This window comes from Ptychodera flava (assembly GCF_041260155.1).
Source record: "Ptychodera flava strain L36383 chromosome 3 unlocalized genomic scaffold, AS_Pfla_20210202 Scaffold_27__1_contigs__length_13241970_pilon, whole genome shotgun sequence".
Taxonomy (NCBI): Eukaryota; Metazoa; Hemichordata; class Enteropneusta; family Ptychoderidae; genus Ptychodera; species Ptychodera flava.
Window position 1 is genome coordinate 6,503,979 of NW_027248281.1, and position 22,634 is coordinate 6,526,612.

Genomic DNA, 22,634 nt, shown 5'->3' on the forward strand with positions numbered 1-22,634 from the left:
GATTCGACTGCTACCTCGAACTTGCTGTGTTCTTCCTCATTCATGCTTGAGGGCTTTTCCTCCATAGCGTGTGATTCAACTGTTGCTTCCAACTCGTTCTGTCCTTCCCGGTTCACACTTGAGGGTATTTCCTCCATAGCTTAAAGGTGTATTTAAAATGGCTCTACAAATTCATATGTAAAGTTTCACTAGTACCTTCGAGATATGTTAAATTATTTAAGTAATGTTTTCGATGATATTGAGGGAAAATGAGAATTTTCTGTGCAAGAGTCTTCTCTTTCGTTCGAAATATTGACAAATGTTTTTGTTCCGTCAAAATTGTGCCTCTGAATGCATATTGTTCTGCTCTTTGGGCTTTAATACTGTTCTTTCGTTTGGAGTACTTATACTTAGAAATGTATAAATGCTAAAAGAGTTTCATACAATAATGCTTCAAGAATTTCTTAGGTATTGGAGACCTATCGAGTGTATCTGATACCTTTGCCGACCAATGCATCGATTTATTTGAAGTTTATGATTACATTTTCGTTTGACACAAAAAAAACAAAATAAACAAGCATAACCCTAATGAAGCAGTTTTATCCTCTGATGTAAAACGACATTGCAAATCATGTTCCTATGTGTTGTATGTGAACATTATGTTCTAAATAAACAATAAATAAAATCAAAATATTGCACTAAATTGTAAGTGACATGATGTAAGGACATTATGTATATACACTATGAGGGTGTTTCATTGGTATGTGTGAGCAGGTTTATCTCATCTTTGCTCAGCATTATACATTGATACCATTTTAGAAATTAGACAAAATCAGAGTAGTGCTAAGCTTCGTGACAAAACGGATGGTTTCGGTTTTAAAATTCCTGACATTGTTACTGAAAATACAATTAGTTCCAATCTTGGTTTATATTTTCTAAGACTCCTGCGACACGCCAGACCTTGAATATGAAGACTTTAGCGGGAAACAAATCTTATTGACACAAAATCTATGGAGACAGGCATTCCGAGAAAGTAGATAATTAAGTTAGTTCATTTGAGAAGTTGAATGCTCCTAGAAATCAGAATTTTACTCTAGTAAATTTATACTAATTTATTTGTCGCTAAATATAAACTACTGTTGGTCAACATATTGCGAATACAACTTAAAATTTGACTTACAGTAGGCTATATTTGACATCAAATAAGTTACTGTAAATTTACTTGAGTCAAATCCTGATTTCTAGGAGCCGACTCAAAGAAGAAAAACCATCAAAAGTAGTAATTTTCGATGTTCATGTGTCGGAAATCATCTCAACTACAATGAACCATGTGCGCAATGTTTACTTTCCAAAACTACTGAGCACTAACAATAAAGCGTTAGATCTGGCCGAGAAGTTTAGAACGCGTTGCAGTCTTCAAGCATGGATTTACAAGATTAATTAAGTATCACGTTAACCACTGATGCTCACTAATTGGTCTGTCTTACTTTTTCGTATTGAGGCGTAACCCGGACTGTACGATAAAAAAAGCGTATCAAACGCGGCAATTATTTATATCTCAATAAATTTGAAAAAGTGTGCCAAACAGCTTCATTTCATGATTAGCGTAAGGTCCCATTTATTGGCATACGTACGCGTATTGCATGTCTGGTGTGAGTAACTTTGTGAAAATTGAGACTTTAATAACATTGTTGACACTTCAACCAGAAAATATATTACATGGAAATTCAGATCCGCTCATTTTAACGTTAATAAAGTTTGTTATACTTGTGGCAAAACATAACAAAACATTCCGACTTTCGTCAACTATGTCCTTCTGCAAACGACGTGCCAGCAACACTAAACCAGTGTGTTATTATCGATTCCACAAAATCATGTTTCCGTCAAATTGATACCGGGGTTCCACAAGGGTCCGTTCTTGGCCCTATACTATTTAATGTATATACATCTCCTTTGGGGAAATTAGTTGCAAGTCATGGTTGCCTGTATAGTTTTTATGCAGATGATTCATCATTATAAATGTTAAGATCAATGAAGCTTCTGTGACAGCCAGCAATCTTGAACTTTGTATTTCACAAGTTAGGTCCTGGATGTCTGCTAATGTCCTTTGTTTGAATGATGATAAAACTGAATTTGTAACTTTCTCTGCATCTTCCAGTAATGCTTCGGATGATAGAATACAGGGGATACGGGTCGGTGACACCCTGATTCCTGCTCAAAGTCAGGCAAAAAGTCTTGGAGTTATCCTGGATTCTGGTCTTACGATGTACCCTCATGTCAACAATATCTGCCGCTCAGCTATTTTTTCACGTACGACGCATTGCAAATATTCGCAAATATCTTTCTAGATCAGACACGGAACAGTTGATTCATGCTTTTGTGACATCACACATTGATTCATGTAATTCGCTTCTTTATGGTCTTCCGAAATATTCAATTGATCGCCTTCAACGTATCCAGAATGTAGCTGCCAGAATTGTAACTCGCTCAAGAGTCACTGAGCATATCACCCCGATTTTGTTTCAGTTGCATTGGCTGCCTGTGTCTCAACGTATTGTTTTTAAGATTCTTATTTTCACCTTTAAATGTATCCATTCACTCGGTCCAACTTATCTTTCTAGCATGGTTAATTTGTACGTCCAAACCCGTAATCTAAGGTCCGCTGACCAATTTAAACTGTGTCAAAGCAGGTCGCGCACAAAGAAATATGGGGACCGTGCGTTCAGTATTGCCGCCCCCGTTTTATGGAACAATCTTCCAATTGAGGTTCGTCGCTCCCCAAGCCTGACAAGTTTTTTATCAAGTCTTAAAACATTTCTTTTTAATTCTGCTTTTAACTGATCTCATTCAATGATTTGTTTTTGTTTTTGTTTTGTTTTTAATTCTTGTAACCTTTTTAAAATTGATTGTATTTTACCCAGCGTCTCTGATAACACTATTTGTGTGGATTTAGTCGCTTTATAAATGAATAAATTATTATTAATATTAAACACATTATATAACACGAACACGAAGTCCATTATAACACGAAGAAGTCCATTATTATGCAGATGAATAGTGCCATCGTCATAAACTTCTATGCGACCTTGAAATCTGTCATATTGTTCCGTCGTTAACTTCTTCTGTAGGATTTATTGGATATGATATTGCCATTCTGAGAGAAAATCTAATTTCCTGACAAATATGTATATAAAGTTATATTATGCAAGCCACCCCTACCAAGAAATAATTGTTTTCTCAATTTTCAAACAAGGTATGTACCAAATTTGATTACAACTCGATCAAGCATTCTTGAGATATCGCGCCCACAGTCACACGGACAGAAAGAAAAGTAGATACACGTCGATGTGGCGTTGACTCATGTGTGTGAAGTCACTAACTATATGAAAAAATTTAAAAAAGTTTTTCGAGTATTTTTCAAGGCGTATCGCTCGGCTCGGGTTCGATTTAGTCGCGAACCACGCTGATGCAGTGTTTTTTACTTCCGGTGTTGCCGGCAACAACCCAGCTGCATAAGTAACAGATTAATGCCATGCCATCTGGGTATAGGAACGCAAGGATATACTTGAAGTTACATTTGTAGTGATTGGACTCTACGAAAATTTTGAGCCTAATAATTTCGACGTTTATTGTGTAAAACGTTATTGTGAACATTTCGAACCATAGTCACCGTTTCTCCGTTCACGACCTATGTTTTTAAAGAGTGGATAAGTTATACGTGAGAGGAAACTCGATGATCTATCGGCGAACAGGTTAATAGTGTCTGAAAACTATACATTACCTCCCCTATTATCACCAAGGCAAGAAACACACCGCCATATACTTAAAGATAATGGAAGCATGTCATCTTAACGTAACTAAATGAATGACATGCAATTCAGTCGCAAAGTACAAAAAACTCCAAAGCTGTAAAGAAGCTGGTCTCATGTGGAATATTAAACATGACAAAGAACACAAATAGCATTTCCATTTACTAATTCAATTTACAACATTCAGGTACTATTAAATGTTTGAATTTTCCCCTCCAATTTGATTTCATGAAAGATAAATGAAGTTGTGATATATTTTCATCCACTCTCAAGGGTTCGTTTTCTTTGGCATCCGACATTAATCAATGTTTACACATTGGATCAGCAAACAATACAGACGTAAAAGCTATTCCAGAGGCTTGACCAGAGACAGGACAGAATAAGTTCGTGCTTTTGAATATTTTTGTGCAGTGTAAGCAAGGCATGAAGCTGAAGAGCCACTAGAAAGTGCAGAATGAAGCGTTCACTGATTTCCCCTCCATCACATACTAACGATATATCATACGTAATTATGATAGCAGGTGACTCTTTGATTGATTTTTGGAGGACAGATTGTCCATTACCACAAGGTAACGTATCCAAATGTACTCAGGCTCTTATTGCATTTATTATAACAGCCCCGACGAAGAGTATAAATAAGAAATGTTTTCAGTTTGTACATTTGAGATGAAATGAATATCATTTCTTAATTAAGCAGTGCAACCTCAAGCCTGTAAGCCAAGGACTGTATCGGTCTGTTTCAGTCTGATTCTGGAACCTAATGCCGTCCCAGCTGAGATAAGTAGCCTGTAAACGTCACACAGTTCATACTTTCTCCCTTGACATTGCTGAGTTCACCGTTTTGTTCGTATGCTCTCACGTAACAGTTTATATGTATGAAACACGATTGGAACTAATTGTATGAAAATTAGGTCTTTATATTGTTACATTTCATCAACAGTGTTAGCGGCCTTGTAGCTTAAAGTCGTAATATTACGAATTACTCGTCTAGAAAAGAGTATTGCAAGGAAGGAAAAGCAGATGCGCTTACATTTGCAGATTAAACTAATATAACTTCATTATCCAATTATGCCAAATTAATTCTAATCGTGTTAAGAGTCATTATGCTGAGATGTATGAAGTGATGTTATTCAAATTATTCTGTAATTAGGTGTGGTACTACAATTTGTAATCCATAATAGACCTTCAAAAATTCACCAATTATATATAATATGAGACAAGAACCGACACATTCTACAAACAGTTGATCGAGCGGGGACTGACGAACGGATGATCCATCAGTGTCTATGTTATCTGCGATTACTTATTACAACTATTTTCAAATAAACCCGGCACAGCTATAATAAATTTGTAATGAGATAAATGACACCTCTATATATTTGCCAGCTGTACGCAAAATACCTTATATTTGTTCGTTTTCTTTGGCCGATAATACCAACGTTTGATTGAATATAATGCATATTTATTTCAGGAAAAGTTCTCAAAGCAAGGCATCAGCTCGTTTGTCTACTAAAAGAACAATAAGGTAGTTCTGTCCCTCAATTTCATCATGCTGGTAACCATGGCAACTATTTCATGGTCACCATTCAGACAGATTGCTAAAATGCCGTGTTCCACTCGTGGTCATCTTTTGATACATCGGCCATTGAGCTGCAAAATATCAGCTCTAAAACCTTCTCGATTCATTCGGAAATGATTTGACAGATTCTAACTTTCAGCCTTAATTTTCAACTCACCTGGCGAAGTAGTCAACGAAAGAGATCGTGATGAAAAGCTGGATTGAGTCACTGTTTCATCGATATATGCAATTCGTTGCAGTCATGATAATTACGGAAATACTCAAGAACGGTAATGCGTAAATTCGATTGTTTACATTTTTTTCGTTTTGTTTCCTTTAATGAACATCTTCGTGAATTCAAAAGACTAATCAAGTTGTATTTCGCATTTAAGTCACATTATTTTTCCATGTTCTGTTATATACCAGACTGTATCAAATTCATGTACTTGATATATGTTTCACAGTTCAAGAGTGTGCAATTAAACATGTAACAAAAGACACATTACAATGACCAGACACAACTCGTGGGACTGTAACCTTCTTGTAGGCCTATACCTTTTGGGGATGCTTTGTTACTGCTTTTGTCTGTTTGGTTGATTAAAAAATGGTGTTTATTTATTGCTAAATCCATTTCCTTAGATTGATTAACATTTATTTACAAGTCCATGCGTGCATATTATCGAAAAAACAACTCTTTTAATGATGGCTAAAATGTTATGGCTTAATCAAGTGCTTTGTAAATGAACGCTTGATTTACATACTGAAATTTTGACAAACGTTTGGATTTATTTGTACAAATAAGCAAACCGTCTCAGAGATCAACCAAGATATATGATCAAGAAAGCATATTTTTGCATTGTCTAAACAATTTACCTGTATTAATGGTTACACAACAAACTTTCATTTAGTGTTCGGGACAGAGATGCAGCCAGGTTGAGTCTAAAAGCTGGGCAGATGATTATATTGTTCTCGCAACTTTGCGTATTAATCCCTTACTGCGAGACGGTAAGTACACAGTCTCTTTATCAGATGGCGTAGGTAGGCTTTAGCTCTGTCTTGAGCCTGCTGCTTGTGCTCAGAAAATTACTTCTATTGATCAGTGGATTTCAGCATTTAACATCTTCGTAGCAGTGTATACAGTGTAAAAACCTGAGTCAATTTCAGGCCTTTTGAAATACGGTGAAGTAGTACGCGATCTGGCAGCCAAAAAGTCGGTTGGAAGTTTTATGATGAACAATGTCGCTTTCTGAAGCAGTCCACTCAACTTTCATAGGACCAGACACACTGGGAGATGCGGGGAAAGAATTTCACCTCGGCTCGGCCCTTCCCCACTTCTAATATGACATTAAACTGGTCCAATAATCATTTCCATTCAAGGTAATAAATTACCAGGTCCATGGGACAATTGTGATTTACAAATTTAAGTAGGACCATCCTGAACCACTGATAGTTAGTGGTGGTACCAGGTGTCCGGAATGGGTAAGCGTACCCTGCTAGCATGCTACACCCGTCAGGATTAGTCCCAAAATTGTCTAAATATTGTATGAAATGATACAGGATATGAATCACTGTAATAAGTCAAAGCCGGGAATGCTGTCGTTAATCATTTGAGTGACCGAGGTGTCATATTTGGCCACAATGTCGTCATATCGACCGTAGAACTTTTTGAAAGTCCTAACGAGTCTTTTTGTTGTGTATCCTTGTCTCAGTAATTTTGATGCCAATGAGCTGTGTCTCAGTTGAAAATCAGTGTAGGAATCACAAGCCCTACACTACCTGAGAAGTTGAGACACGTACACACCATAAGCAGGTGCAGATGGAATATTACTTGACAAGTGGGGATAATTTATGATTTTAAAATCGAAATCATCCCTTTTGTCATACAGCTTAGTGTGTAGCCCATTAGTACCCTCTTGTAGGAACAGATCAAGATATGAAGCAGAGTTCCTACACCCTCTGTTGTTTCTTTGATATCCAACTCATCAGGGTAAATATGATGTAAGTAATTTGTATCTAACAATTCCGTTTACTGAAATTACTGATACCGCTTGAACAAACATTTTTTCTTAGTAGAAATTTTATTTTTTATCGGAGACTGCAAAGTTTCCTTTACTAATCAATATCGACCAATGCATAGTTATTTCTGACAGAGGTGTGCATTTCATATTCACTTCAATAAATTATGTGGTCTGTGCTACCTATAAACTGTGTGTGGCAATGCAATCCGATAATTATGACCTATGCCCAATTTTTTGACATAAGGATGCATGGCGAATGGCCTCTGCTGTAAGGAAGAACACGTTGTCTTATATATTCAAGCAGTTTGTTACTTGCCTCCAATTCGCCAACGAATGAATGGACCTATTTTTACAGTTTGTTTGAATATCAGCAGTAATAAGAAATTCGTTGAAGCCCTTATGTTAGCGAATTTTTTGTGCGGTGAAATTTGACGTATAAATAGTTGTACGGAATGCGAACCATTCTGAACATAACATTAAGTTACAGCAATGCACGATTCAAGTAATCTTGGTTTGTAAACACACGATTGAGGCAATTAAGCAAAGTCGACATGTTATTCAACATTAGCTGAACTCTAAGTAAAACCTTTATATGGCGACATTTTTTACATGCACAAAAGTTATTGAACACTTTTCACGCCCTTGATGCTTCTGTTTCATTTATTCACCTATTGTTAGTAACGAAAGAATTTATTTGAAAGGGTCACAATGCATTCTCTTGTAACATTAATACAGTTACTGTAAGAGCTTAACAATTGTAAAGAATTAATTTACTTTATTTCATTCGGATATTGTTCAATTATGTTGCGTACATTTTTTCTTTACTAGCAGTTCAGAAAAGTGCTTCTATTGCTAAATACAACTTTTGACGTATGTGAGTGACCCGGATGTGCTGTTCCCATCCATTTCCCGGCAATTGTGTCCATATGGCATAAAAATAAACGAAGTTAAGTGATCTTATCCGTTATTGCAAGATGTATGGTTTGAATCAACACCGTTTCTGTTCCTTTGTGCAGTGTTATGTGGTCGTCATGATTTCCAAAACACTCATCAACGGTAATGTATTAGAACAATTACTCATGTTTGCTATTGATTTTGTGAATGTCTCAGTGGTAAATGTTATCAGTTGCTGGCCATGACAACGACTATTTTGACCATTCTAAATCTCTTTCCTTCTTGATACTTCTCAGTTATGGTAAAATTTTAGTAAGTTCAGGGGACACTAGCCGAAATGGCAGAAGTGCTGGTTAATAGTTTTGGTTTGAGTTTGATTAAAATCGCTGTTCATTGGTAGACATTACGCCTATCAACCATACAAATGTACGGGTTAAATTTATGTTAGTCAGCAAAATCACGAATTATGTGTTTATTTACATGCCATTAAATTACCTTGACGAGATAAATTTAAAGTTTGCAACAGTGATTCCAGGGTTTGAATATTATGCGTGTTCTACGTTTGTTTGCAATGATACAATAGCGGTCTATAACAGACGTCGCAAGGTGCATTAATTTTGAAAAAAGTATCATTTAAATGTTTGTTGAGAAAATTTTGAAGTATAAGTATACTTTGATAGCGGGGCGAATCACTTTCTTTGAGATACAGATAAAATAGTTGTTGTTGTCAATACTTATTGTTTAATAACTGGGCTGGAGCCCAATCAATCATTGAAAGGTAATTGTGTGAAATACGTGATTGTGAAATCGGTGAAATTCGTTCAGAACAGAAAGTGCTAGTGAATGTGTCCACTGCTGATTTCTGCCAAAAAGTATGAAACGTCGTTCTTCATAAGCCTAGTCTTATGTCCATGACAGCTTTTTGCCATACAAATTTCTGCAAGAGCTTTTGCCAGCCTAATGAGTTAGTGGGTGTGTGTGTCAATATGTACTGACTGATAACAATGAATTTTAAATTTGACGCCTAAACCAAGCATGGCCAGTGATAGGACAGAAACGCCGTTCCACTTATCACGAACAACCCCACCAAGTGTAACAATTTGTTTATCGGGTCCTAAACGTTATTTTCGGCAGATCGTCCAACTTCAGATAGACGTAAGCTGAGCACAATCACCTAAGTTTTCTAGACAAAGCATAAAGAAAATTTTCAATGGCGCTTTACACAGTGTCGCATGACGATGCTTTCTCAAACAAGCAGGTCTTTGATGCTGAACGATTATGACTAGAAAGTCTATTCCACAAGGAAGCAGCGGCATTCATCTGTGCAGTCGTAGCTCTCGTTTTTCCCGGACGAATATGGATTGCAACGGGAAACTCCGAATCGTACGACGGAAAAAAAGTTTTTCCGTCGCAACGTACGAGAGCTATGGCTGCTGCTACGGCTACATATGAGAGAGAACGATCATCATAATTTGAGTCTTGTTGGTTGAGTTTTAAGAGAAACTTCGTCACTTGAACGGAGAGATCTGAATTCTGGTTTATGAAATCGAAAACTTTAGTGTATACACAGTCCACTCACAACAAGACTGGTTTGTAATAGTGTAATACTGTTAGTAAAATCATCTTGGGGTTATTGGAGGAGAACGGAAAAAATTGAGACATGATTCTTGAAGTTGGCGTGCAATGTTAGCCGTGAGTTGCGTACAGCTTCCATGTGTTCGCGGCGTTACACGGGTCAGCCGGCATGTACTGTGAGCATTTTTTCTGTTTGTCTGTGATTTAATATAATGAGTTAGTCAGCATATTAAAATTAGACTACAATATATCAAAATTGGACCACATATATATCTCACATGGATATACTAGGCTTACATTAGAGAAAAGATAAAAACAGTTAACCGCCAGCTAAGTACAAAGCTGGGATCAAGGTACGGGCCCGGGTACGGGCTGAGCGAATCCTTTTCCCCTAAAACGCTAGCGCTCACAAACAGACGAAGTTGGTCAGTTTTTGTTTTATTGTTATGTCCCATTAGCCGAAATGTTCTGCACCTGTGAATGCCGGACCCTTGTCCATAACAACGGAGAAAACATCAGTTGTTTTTAGTCATTCAAGTAACTTGAACTGGACCATGGATACATGTCAAACCGTCGTACCGATCGACACGGTCGCAAGCATGCGAGCGCGTTCATGTATGGCCGTGGTTTGAGGGATTGTGGGGCTTAAAATCCCGGGCTTAAAATACTCGAAATTATCGTGTGTCGCAAGGCATTTCTTTTCATTTTCCACCAAAATTGGTGACTTTGGTATTTTACAACATAACATGCACTTTAATAGTTTGCTAGTATCCGTTTCAACTAACATCGTTTGGTGTCGCCGTTCTCAACTACCGACAATCCAGTCGTTGTGGACTGACCTGGTGGGAGTGCAGAGAAATACTTAGAAGAGCCAAGTGTAGAATTAGGAATAAAGTCGAGATAATTTGTTTGCGTTCCTGCCAGCCTTATCCGAAGCATTCTTTGTAGTTTTATCGCCCTCGTTCACGCTGAATATTCATAGACGTGGGGACTATCTAGTTCTCGGGGCCTGAACCGGATAGTGCCCACGTCAAAATTTGTATGGCCAAAAGCTGGGATGTCGTGTAGTATCAATGTTATCAAAGTGCAATGTTTTTATTTTGTTTAGGGGCTGTGTACACATTAAATGAAATCCCATAAAATTTACACTCCTTGCCATTAACTGTGAGACAACGAACTTTCTACAGTTTACGTCGGGGTTCACGAAACAAATGTCGAGTTTTAGGTTCGCCTAAAAGTGCAGGGAATATATGAATTACATAATAGCTATTCCGATCATGAATACGTAAGTGTGATTTGTTTGAACGGAAATAAACCGCATCAATTGCTCTCATTTTGTGGTGATGAAAGGTTCGACCTAAGTCGCGCAAGCCGCACCACTAAGATATAAGTGGCTTACACATACGACTGTGAACATATCTTGGCAGTTGGTTTTTTGATCAATTATGCATCAGCTTGACTATAAAATATGTATAATCGGCGAATAGACACATTTTACAACTGATATCTTGCAGATAAAACAGTTTGCGACTGAAATAATTTTAACGATATGGAAAGTCAAAGACTGAGTTAAACAAAATGTATGTATGTATGTATGTATGTATGTATGTATGTATCTATCTATCTATCTATCTATCTATCTATCTATCTATCTATCTTTGTATCTATCTTTGTATCTATGTATCTATGTATGTATCTACATATGCATACATGCATTGATACATGCATGCGTGTATTATATGTGATTATGTGTCATCATTAGTAGGAGTACATTAAAGTTTATGAAGGCATTTGGATAGATCACGTGGTTAGGAGGCTGTAAAAAACTACAATAACGATAAGATGATATTCAGAAATCATATTTACAAGAACCAGGGACCGTTTCAGTTCAAATTTTGCACATAGCATTATCACTGCAGGTGCTTTCAACTGTTAACTATTATTATTATGATGATATGATGATGATGATGATGATGATGATTATTATTATTATTATTATTATTATTATTATTATGTTCACTTATAATTATATTCACTTGCATGACATCATAGACTTTCTGCTAAATTTAAAGTCTGAATATTTTCCAGATTACGATGGTGTTGCTGGTAGCTCATCTCCACCGTTCAAGATTTTTTCGACAAAAGTTACTTGGATAGAAGCAAAGCAAGTATGTGAAAACGATAATGGTCACTTACCAAGATTCCATGACATAGAGACTTACATGATGTTTGTTTCACTTGTACTTACACAGTATGACCGAGGTAAACTTACCTACATGTACTTATTCATTCATTTGCCGTGATTTCAACATATTAAAGACCAAGAAGTTATGGTTGATGTCCTCGCCACGTGTCGTACGTTGAATGGTCCAATCCGATCGAAGATTTACATCGCTTTTTATGTAAACAATAAAGATAATATATTTAGCTAATCATTATCATCTCGTCATCATCATAATCACATTAAGATAAATGTCATCACTGGAAAATATGATAAAAAATGAAAAGCAAATGATGAAAACATAAAAGTTATATTCGAATATCTTAGAAATGTTTTATGCACAATATCGGCACAATATGTCGGCGAAAGTACTACAATTGTTTTCATTTTCATTATCTGAGTCAATAGATGATTTATTTGTCCATGCATGAAGCACCTCTTCAAAATTAACTTCCCTGATTCAAAAGGTCATGCCACCATAAAAGGTATGATAATAGATGAATGTCATCTAACGCTATCCTAAATTTAGGACAATTGGCGCGACATGCAGGCCGAGCGGTTCTGTCTGTTGCTTCTCCGCTAGGTGACTCTTTGCCGTATGTTGTGGGTTCGAACCCCGAATGAAGACACTGTATTTTCTATAGCAGTAAAATGTAAATGGTACAGTGACGTTAATCGGTTTCTTAGAACTCACTTGAATGTCATAAAGGATACCAAAATAATGTCGAAAAAATCGACAATTTTTATGATTGTTACTGTTTTTGGACACAAAGAAATGTACGCAATAAAACAATTGACGTAACCGAAAACTGACTTATAGCAGTGTGCCCATTGACTTGAAAACAACATAATCCTGATGATTCCGGATAATCGTTTCGAAGATCATCAAACAATTCCTTGCTAATTCTATCGCCAGCAATTGTGTTAAGGTAGAACGCACCTCGGGGACAGACATTCGGACTCTCAAACTTTTACAGTTCTCTTCTGATATACCACATGTGGGGGTTCATTTTAAAGCTCTTGGTGAAAGAAAACTTTTTACCGGCTTAGTTTTTTGAAATTCGAAAATATTTATTTTCCGCCATAGAGTTAACACAGGGATGGCGGCCATTTTGAATTTCTAATATCGGTAAATCTTGGGTTATTTGTTTCTCTAGTACCAAAATTTGCATGGTGACCCCCTATTTTTATTCTTGATTTTGAAAGAGTATAATTGAAAGATTCCTTGAGGAAAGTTAGAGCAAAAGTTTAAGTCTTTCACTTTCGAGGTGCATATTACCTTAAGGACGAAGTAAACAGTCGATGGTTATATAACCATTTCTAAATGTTGAGGTTAACTATTCTGACTAGACGTAAAAATCACTTTTTCAGACGAATGTACATGGTTATCGAAAGACAAACGCTGCCATAATAACCCCTTTAAGTGTGGTGGAAATAACATTTATAATTTTTGAAATTGCACAAAACTTGAAGTCATCAAGACGATTTTTATCAGTAGAAACAAATCGATTTAGGTAAATTTAGCTTCGTTTTTATTCAATTTCCAGTGAATCAGAAAACGTTCCGTTTATGAAAATGACAGATACTGAGAGGACCGAGACGTGTTTATCAGTAATGCAATCGTTGCATTATAGAAATCACGACTACTGCATTTAAACGTGTGGACTCAATTACCCATTAAGGTCTTGCATATCTATCAGTTACACGAAATCTATGCTGAGGACATGTATTCTGCGGCCGTCGACGTCCCCGCGCGAGATTGTACCGAATAAACTATTATATTATTAATAACTAACATTCTAAATAATGTAAATAAGTATGAAAGTGAAAATACATTGAAACACGCTGGTCACAGCTTGAAGGAATCAGGTGAGCGGGATCTTTGCACCACAGATGAGTATTGAAGATCACAATTTCATAAAGTTTAACTGCTGAAAGAAATGAATGTGTTTACACAACCCGTTAATTCAGTACAGTCACTTGCATGTATTGCCATTCATATGCAAGAATAAGCTGTGTAAATCAGGCTGTCAGGAAACGTTTCATTGGAGGCAATAACAACTGTGTATCTAATGCCTTACTCTGAACTCGAATTAGCTTTATTTTCTGTCACTGTATACAAGTACTTACATTACAATAACGTATTTTCTTTATGTACAGTGTAGCATTAATGTTTAGGGTTCCATGAATATCATGGATATGTCAAGATTGCTACGGATTCTGTTGTACTCCTTTCCAAATGGCAGTCTTTAAAACCATAATAAATGGAACCTACCTGTTTCTTCTCGTCTTAAATACATCAGAATTCGTATGGATTGATGCAAATGACAGAGAAAGCGAAGGTCACTTCAAATATTCCGATGGTTCTGATATGTGCTTTCTTGCATGGGATATAGGAGAGCCTAATGACAATGGCGGGGAAGATTGTGCCCTAATATGGTAAGTATATTTTCATAATTCTTCGTTTGTTATGCCATACCAATTGATTTATGGACGGCAACATACAGTGAAAATGGATTGAGCTGCGCGAAAGGACTGTTCTGAACAGCGATTTTAAAGATAATCTCAGTTGATAAGAACATTGTATCAAAACATTTGTACCGCCTGACAAGTGCAGACACAACATCAGGTGCTTTGAGACAGTATCACAGCTTTGAACCAAAAAACATACACTATAAGTAGATTTCACGAAGAAAATTTAGTGTGAAATCCTTTGAAATGTAACATACAAAGCAAGCACGATGTTGTTGTTGACAAACAGAAGATTAATGGCACTACTGAACTTCAATTACGATAAACCAAATGGAGCGTTTCCACGCGTATTTAACGTGATTTCATAACGAAAAAGTCCAACTGCCACACGATACTTCTACGCTGAAGAAATACATGTGATGATGTAGTGGGTAAGCAAGCGGTCATTAGCAAACCCAGATCAAAAAGAAGAGTAAATCGCTAACATTGGACAGTAGAAAGCAATAGTATCTACGGTACTTTGCAGAGTGAAAACGAGAAAGTTCAAACCAAATGTATAGGCAGAAGTCTGAGGTGCAAAAGTTATAACTGCATGGCGACGTGTTCAATGACGATCCTTTTGTTTCCGATACTGGTGACGGCAGTGGCGGGGACTGCAGTGGTGGGAACTGCGGCGGCGGCAAACATGAATTTGATACTCGTTGGAGGTGTTCTTGTAACACACTCGTGGATGCGAAGTTGTAATCTGGATAATAAACGAAGTTGTTCATGTTGAATTCCGGTTTATATAGAGGGTTTTGATAAAACATTTGTCCATATAGCGGGTTTCCAAATGGCACTTGATTTGATACGTAGTGTGGCATATGCAGCTGAGGTAACAAGTAGGGATTGTAGACCTGTTACTTTGGCTGCCCATACGGTGGTACTGTCGGTAGTAGCGCGGAAAGCGAGCTCGGAGTAGAATAAACTGGCTCAGCAATAGCAGGCGAAGATTTACTTGACTGACATTCGTTCGGTGAAACAGCTGACATTGCAGGAGCGGACGGGGCTACATTTTGCAAATTTGTTGCTCCTAGCGAGGTTGGCTGAGTTGGATTTTGTACAGGGGACGAAACTGGTGAGAACGGCGTCTTAATTTCTGATGTCAGTGGTGTGGGTTTGTGGGTAGACGTTGGCGATGATGGAATGCACTGCTGCCTCCTTGAATTAATAGAAGCGTCATTGCGTCCTTGTTCCTTCGTTTGAAATGTCACTCTATACTTGTCGTTCGTTTCTAACATTTCCCTGATTGGATTTCTGATAGCAGTGGATTTATCTTTACGACCATGACGTTCATCAAATGAATCGATGATTTCCTGGAAAACTTCCTTTGCTACATCGATGTTGGCGGGAGCTTTACCTTTGTAGTGCTTCTGAAGTATTGCGATATCACTTTTGATGACTGGAGTCTTTGGTACAAATCCACCCGTCGTCCGAATCAAATATTTCTTCTTGTTTGTATTGACAAGTGCAGAGTATACCTTGGAATAAAACGAATTGGAGGCTGACTTGAATGCCATTTCCTTTATTTCGTAAGTGTTCTGTGATTTTTTAATGTCCGATTTCAGTTTACAGACGAGAGCACTGGCATCCATGAGTTCTTGTTTTTGTGCGGAATGCTCGTTTATCAAGCCACATTGCTCTGCTGACACGCACTCATCAAAGGGACATCGACGTTTGTCATGGTCGCCGTAAGTGTGACACTTACCACACTTCTTAGCGCCTGGTCCTCTTACAGGCTCTCTCGTGTACTTTCTTTGAAGCCTGTCATGTTTGGCGGTGGCAAAATTCAGTTCTGCCTGTAATGCCAAAATGTCAGCTCTCAAAGACTCTCGAAATGCCGTCGACGTACCATATTTCATAAACTACTGCAACTGTGTTTGATATGTTGATGTCCCATTAAACTTTCTATCCTTAACTATTCATATAGTGTTCCTGTGTCTTTTTAGTTGAAAGTTAGAATTTGTGCCTCGCTAAAAGCTTTTGATATTTTTTCAGCACATTTCAGACGGTACAAATGTTCTGATACAGTGTTTTTATCAAATGTGACTGTCAATTAAAATCGCTATTCTGAACAGTCCTTCAGCGCAGCTCAATCCGTTTCCACTGTAAAAATTATAAAAAAATCACCTTGTCAATTTTATACCTGCTACACACAGTACACCTCCTAGAGTTGGTGATTCTGCTGGGAATTCCATAAGGAATACGACTGAATTGCACTATTCTAACAACATACCCTTATGTTATGCACTTAATGTGGAGCTGCACGTTGCCATCACAGTTTTTTCACAGGAATATTTCTCATTTACGATGATAAGGAAAAATCCTCAAACTATAGTTTCAAAAAGCGGAGAAAGTTTCGTATGGTAGCAATAGTCTACTCGCAGGTAACGTGAACTGCTAGCAAAACAAGTAGGATGAATAAACAATTGTGGAACTATGTCACAAAGAAATTTGCCGCGGAGATGTAATCTAAGCAATTCCATATTCAAAGTTGACCCCTTATCACATTATTTAGTAACCATAGAGACGAGTCCAAGATAATCTGGAGGGACAAAAGGGAGGAATGTTTAGATCTAAAGGTTCCCTCTGTCAGTGACGCTGGACGTTGCCAATACAGTTTTTTCAAACAATGTTTCTCATCTAAGATGACAAGGAAACCCCCTCATACTATATATTATCATAAAGCAGAGAATCTACCATGATGGTAAAAGTTCACTCGAATGATGAAGGGAGTGTATATTTTGGGTACAAACCTAAACTTTGGTATGAATGATAAAAACTAATTTAAGTCAAAAACGTGATGCTACTCTCTGAAATATAATATTTAATTTGAAAGAGAAGTATTTTACTAAAATCGACCATTTTATTTTGCATTATCTATCCTCATTCTAAAATGGCAGTGGTTAAAAGACACACTTAAAAATGTGATTAAAAACATGATTAGCAAAATGAAAATGCCTCTTCTTCAAATGTAAGAACTGTATTGTCAAACAAAATAGTTTGTTTTGTTATTTGGCATTTAGAGTACATAATGTGAAAATTTCAAACGATTTGACCAAGCCAGAATGTAATCTTGAAATTGGGAGAAAAGAGAAGCCAGGAAATCGGGTGATTTGCACACATTTGCATAAATTAACAACTTCAACTGCTTGACAAGTTAAAAGGTGAACCCAACGAATATTATAATCTTTGGTTAACAAATTAATTAAAATTAGCATTTGCAAATAAGTGATTTTTGATCAAAATATGCTGTGTTGGGTGCAGCCCCACTAAGATTATTATTATCATCGCTTATCTTAAACGGATGGGCATAGCAGTTACTTTGACATAATATTAAAATATATTTTGAAATACGGTCAGGTTTTTTCACCTGCTGTAGATGTAGGCCTATAGATGATGTTGTGATCCTAGAAACGGTAGACCATTGAGAGAGGTATCACATTAATTCAGGACTTTTAGAACAAGTGCTTGAAATGTTCTTTTCATAAAGGCAGTATCTACTTGATATTAAAAACAACAACAAAACTTATGAAAAACATTTGCTAAAACTTTCCTAAGGGAAACTGTCACCTATTTTCTTTAATGAGTACGAATAAAAAATCGAAGGTCAAATTTGGTACTATGGAAACAAATTACCGCAAATTTACCGTTATTTGAAATTGAAATGGATTTCATTTCTGTGTGAAGTCAACAGGGAAAAAAGTAACTTTGGCTTTTACAAAAGTCACACGGTGAAAGTTTCATTTCTTGCAAGAGCTTCAAAATGAGCTAACAAAAGTGGTAGATGAGAAAAGAGAATCCGAATATACGTCACCAATGCACTTTGGTTACAGTTATATTAGTGATAATGAACAATGTCATGATTTCACGCTGTAGATCTAATGCCTCACTGACCAATAGGAGCTTGTCTGATCTTGTTTCTTTTAATACAGGCACACATCATTGTTGAATGACTGGAGTTGTGATCACCCAATGGTCTTCATGTGTCAGTATACAGATAGTATCGCTGGAGAAGGTACTTGGGATTCCCATTGTTATGAAAGCTTGGCATCGTGAGAAAAGTATTCCAACAACCGACTCCTGGATGGCATTAACGAAATTCGGCTGTCACAATGTTTTTTACACCTGCAGGGCTAGAAATATTTTTTTTCTTTTTGGCAAGCATGTACTCTATGCATGTTAGGTCATTAATCAAAATGCATCCGTTTACAAATGTATTTACTTTTCCTACATCATAAACAAAATCATCCTCTTTAATAACATTGTCAATATGGGCTGAACACAATATATAACAATTTTCAGATGACTTGAGCCAAAATCAAAGGAGTGTTGTGTCTTGACATTGTCAGATAAACTTTCACTTTTAAGTAACGAAATACGAAAGCCAACGCTTTAACACTTGGCCCTGTAGGGTAGAGTTCACTTGACTTGAGCCCTGGCTGTAGTTAACGAAACGGCATACGCAAATGACATAAGGCGTTCTAGAGTATTTCATAGGAGAGGTTCTAGTTAGTCTCTCAGGTCCTGAGCTACCTTTACCTTCACACATTTCCTGGTAGCGTGTCATGAAGTAATCACCCTAAGTAAATTAGTTTAAATTTTCAGAACAATATTCAAAATGCGAAATTTTTGCCGGCGAAAACGACCGAAATCAAGATGAGTAGGCATTTCAGGTAAAGTACGATGTTTTCAATCGGGTTCAAGCTCACAACTACGGTATTCGCCAGCTAGCGGACAAGCAACGGACAGCTCAGCCAAATCCACACTCTCAAGATTTATTCAATTACCTAACTAAGTTGTTACACTTTTCTGGCTGCGACCCGTCAACACGTGGTAGAGTTCAGAAGCACTCAGCCCGTTCACTCATGAACATAAAACGCACACAAACTTTATCGAAGCAATGGATCAGAATATAGATACTGAAGTATTTAAAACATGGTTGCAAAGCGTGAACTTTGATCTGATAAATTTCCTGCACCATGACACATAAACATCGAAAGATCAGCATGCTACCGAATATTTCAAGCCCTAAAATGCCGTACTTTATCTTGATATCACAGTGCTACGTATGATCGCAACCATTTAGAGGTTACATTAGGTACCAATTTACAGTTAATTAGAATAGATGATTGAAAGATTGACTTATACAAACATATACCATGATTATAATTTTCGCACAGAAGCTCGCATCTACACTCCCTCCCCAACTCATACTTACAAAAATATGAAATACGGATTGAATGCAGTATCGTTTATTGTGTATAATGATGCAAACCCCCAAATACACTTCGTTCTTCAGCTTAAAGTTGCAATATGGATCAGAATTGTCGATTTTTTTTTCGTAAAACTAAAGCAAATAGACCATAGTACGTTGAAGTACTCTTCGTAGCTAAGCCTCTTACCAATCCCGACACACAAACGTTCATTTTGATACGTTGCGGCCGCCTAGAAAAGCTGTTTTGTAAACAAACTTTCAAAACAAAAACATTGGCGTTTCTGCTGTGCACATGACAAGTACCACCAAGAGTGATGACGTCGCACTGGAGTGCACGTTGGAGGGGCGATGTTGTTACGCTGACAGAACTGGACATATATAATGATAATTCATCGTAAACTTTGCGTTTGCCTAACTTTGGTAGCATCACAATGTTTCAGAAATATAAGTATATCAATATGATAAAGTACAGCTCGACAAAAGATCGTATGATTAATTTTTCTCACCATATACATGTATGTCAGTGCCGCGCCGTGTACGTTCGATCGATCGAGCGTCCAGACCACGTACACTGATCTGGTTGTGTTCACCGCGTGCCTGACAGCGTTTCCGCAATCCTCTCCCCGTTGCATGTTGTTACATTTTTCATGTTAAAAGGCGGGGTATATGCACGTTATATTTATTTGAAAGCTTTGCCCACTTCAGTATCATCCACCACTGCAGAAGTTCGGCAACTGTCTTGCCCCTCAGTCTGGTCTTGCATGGCCATGTCAGCGCGTCGATCGACGGGTCGTAAATGAGACCATGCCATGCCATTAATGATGGAGACCGCCGTTTTCGTTGTTTCCGAAAAATGCATACTTGACCTGAAGGATAAAGATTATCAATGAATGCTAACAGATCTAAGTTATTTCCTTGCGGGGGGACTATGGCCCGGTTCACATTACAAATCGTGGGGTCCGCACAGCCACGGTGTTGGTAGGTCGGTGTTGCCCGAGAAAACACCGCTGGCTAGCGAAGTTGATCATCACACAGTGGCGACGTTCACGACTGTCTTCGAGAGAAACTGTAGACAGAGTCTGCCTCCTCGTCGTGGGTGCAGTAGTCGCGTGTCACTCATTTTCTGGTTCCATCTTTCGATCTGACCAAACAATGTTTATTTTGCCGACATTTTTTGCCAATTTCTTCCAGTTTTGCAAGGCCGAATCAGTCAGCAGAGACCCAGGGCGCGGGCAGAGACCTGACCGCTTGCCCGTGAGAAGGCTAGCTAGGCATGTTGACACGATGTTGCAATTTCATAAACCGTTACCATGCATCAAATACGCATGCGTACATATTCAAATAGTAAAAATGACGTTTCAAATTCTGTGCTTTACTCTCGCAAACAGTACGTACCAAAACAGCAATTTATTCGGTAATTAAATCAATTTACTCAAATTACAGTCATCCCCGTGTTCCTGTTAATGGTCGAATCTGCAAATGAAATTGTTGTGGATTTTTCTATAAAGTTAAATCTTCGAAATATGAAGGTCAATTCTGATCCATATTGCAACTTTAAAGGTAGTTGCTATTAGAAATCTATTAGAATCTCACCAACCTCCAATAGACATAGATTATGTCTCGGTGAAATATGCTGCATCGAGATAAATGTACAATATTGTATATACGTGGTAGCCAATCGATCTTATAAATTGCCCTTAGGGCAAGCAGTTGTTGCTCAAATCAAACATCAGTACTCGTCCAGAAAAATGATTTTAATGTAGTCAGGAAGGTAAAACTTTCATATCATATACAGTTTTCCACATTTGTAGTCACCATGCAGTCTACCGAGAAAAAATTGAAATTCAAACAGGAAAATATTTGTATAAATGGATACAGGCTAAAATGTCATCTTAAGAGTATATTATTTTTAATAAGTTGAAATGCAAGTATTATAACTTAACAGGACGAGATTTGATAAACAACGTGCAAAGTTACTGTAAAAGATACAGCCGGGACTAATCTTGACAATGTCATGGGAAGTTCAACAAAAAAAGATGTTTTGCACTCAAAACACAGAAACCTGAAATATCAATAACTATAGCCCATATAATTTTAAAGAAACGTGCATTGCTGTTAATGGATGGATGGTAGCAGGGCCGTAAAGTAACATTACATATGATTGGTAATCGACCCCACAATTATTACGAAATATTACCTGCAATCAAGTTTTAGTAGCAGGGGATCAAGACGAGTTAAAGTCGCCATATCTTCTCTTTGCAGTAAACGTCATGGAAAGCATTGGGCCAAACTTGAAATTGTCAAAGTATTATGCAACGTCTCAATATGGATACGATTATTGCTTGAAGGACGGAGGAGCTTTACTAAGAATAACTAATAATGAAGAAATGGTTTCAATATCAACGCAGATATTGAGCTATGATCCAAACTCTAAACTCAGATGGTGTAAGTATTTGCTTCTTGTCAATTACAATAAATGAAATACCATTTGATGATGCTAAAATTATTAGATGGCGAAAGCATTTGTTTTAGATGTTAAACATATTAAAGAAAATATAAAATGTGATTTTAAGTGAACGAATTTAATAAAACGATGAATTGCCTTAGTCTGAACTGCCACATCGATTAGATGTTTAACGACAACCATGGCAAGCTTTCTGTTGACGTAGATTCATTACCAATGAAGATCCGAAGCTTCTTTAAGCTTATCAAAGTATGATTTTTAAAAATGTTAGACTTTCTGCAGTAGACGTGGTACTGCCGTGATGCGAAGTCTACAATATTCAAGTGAAATATCAATTTGTTCCGAAACAAAAACAAAAAACCCTAGAAATTACATAAATTCCAATCT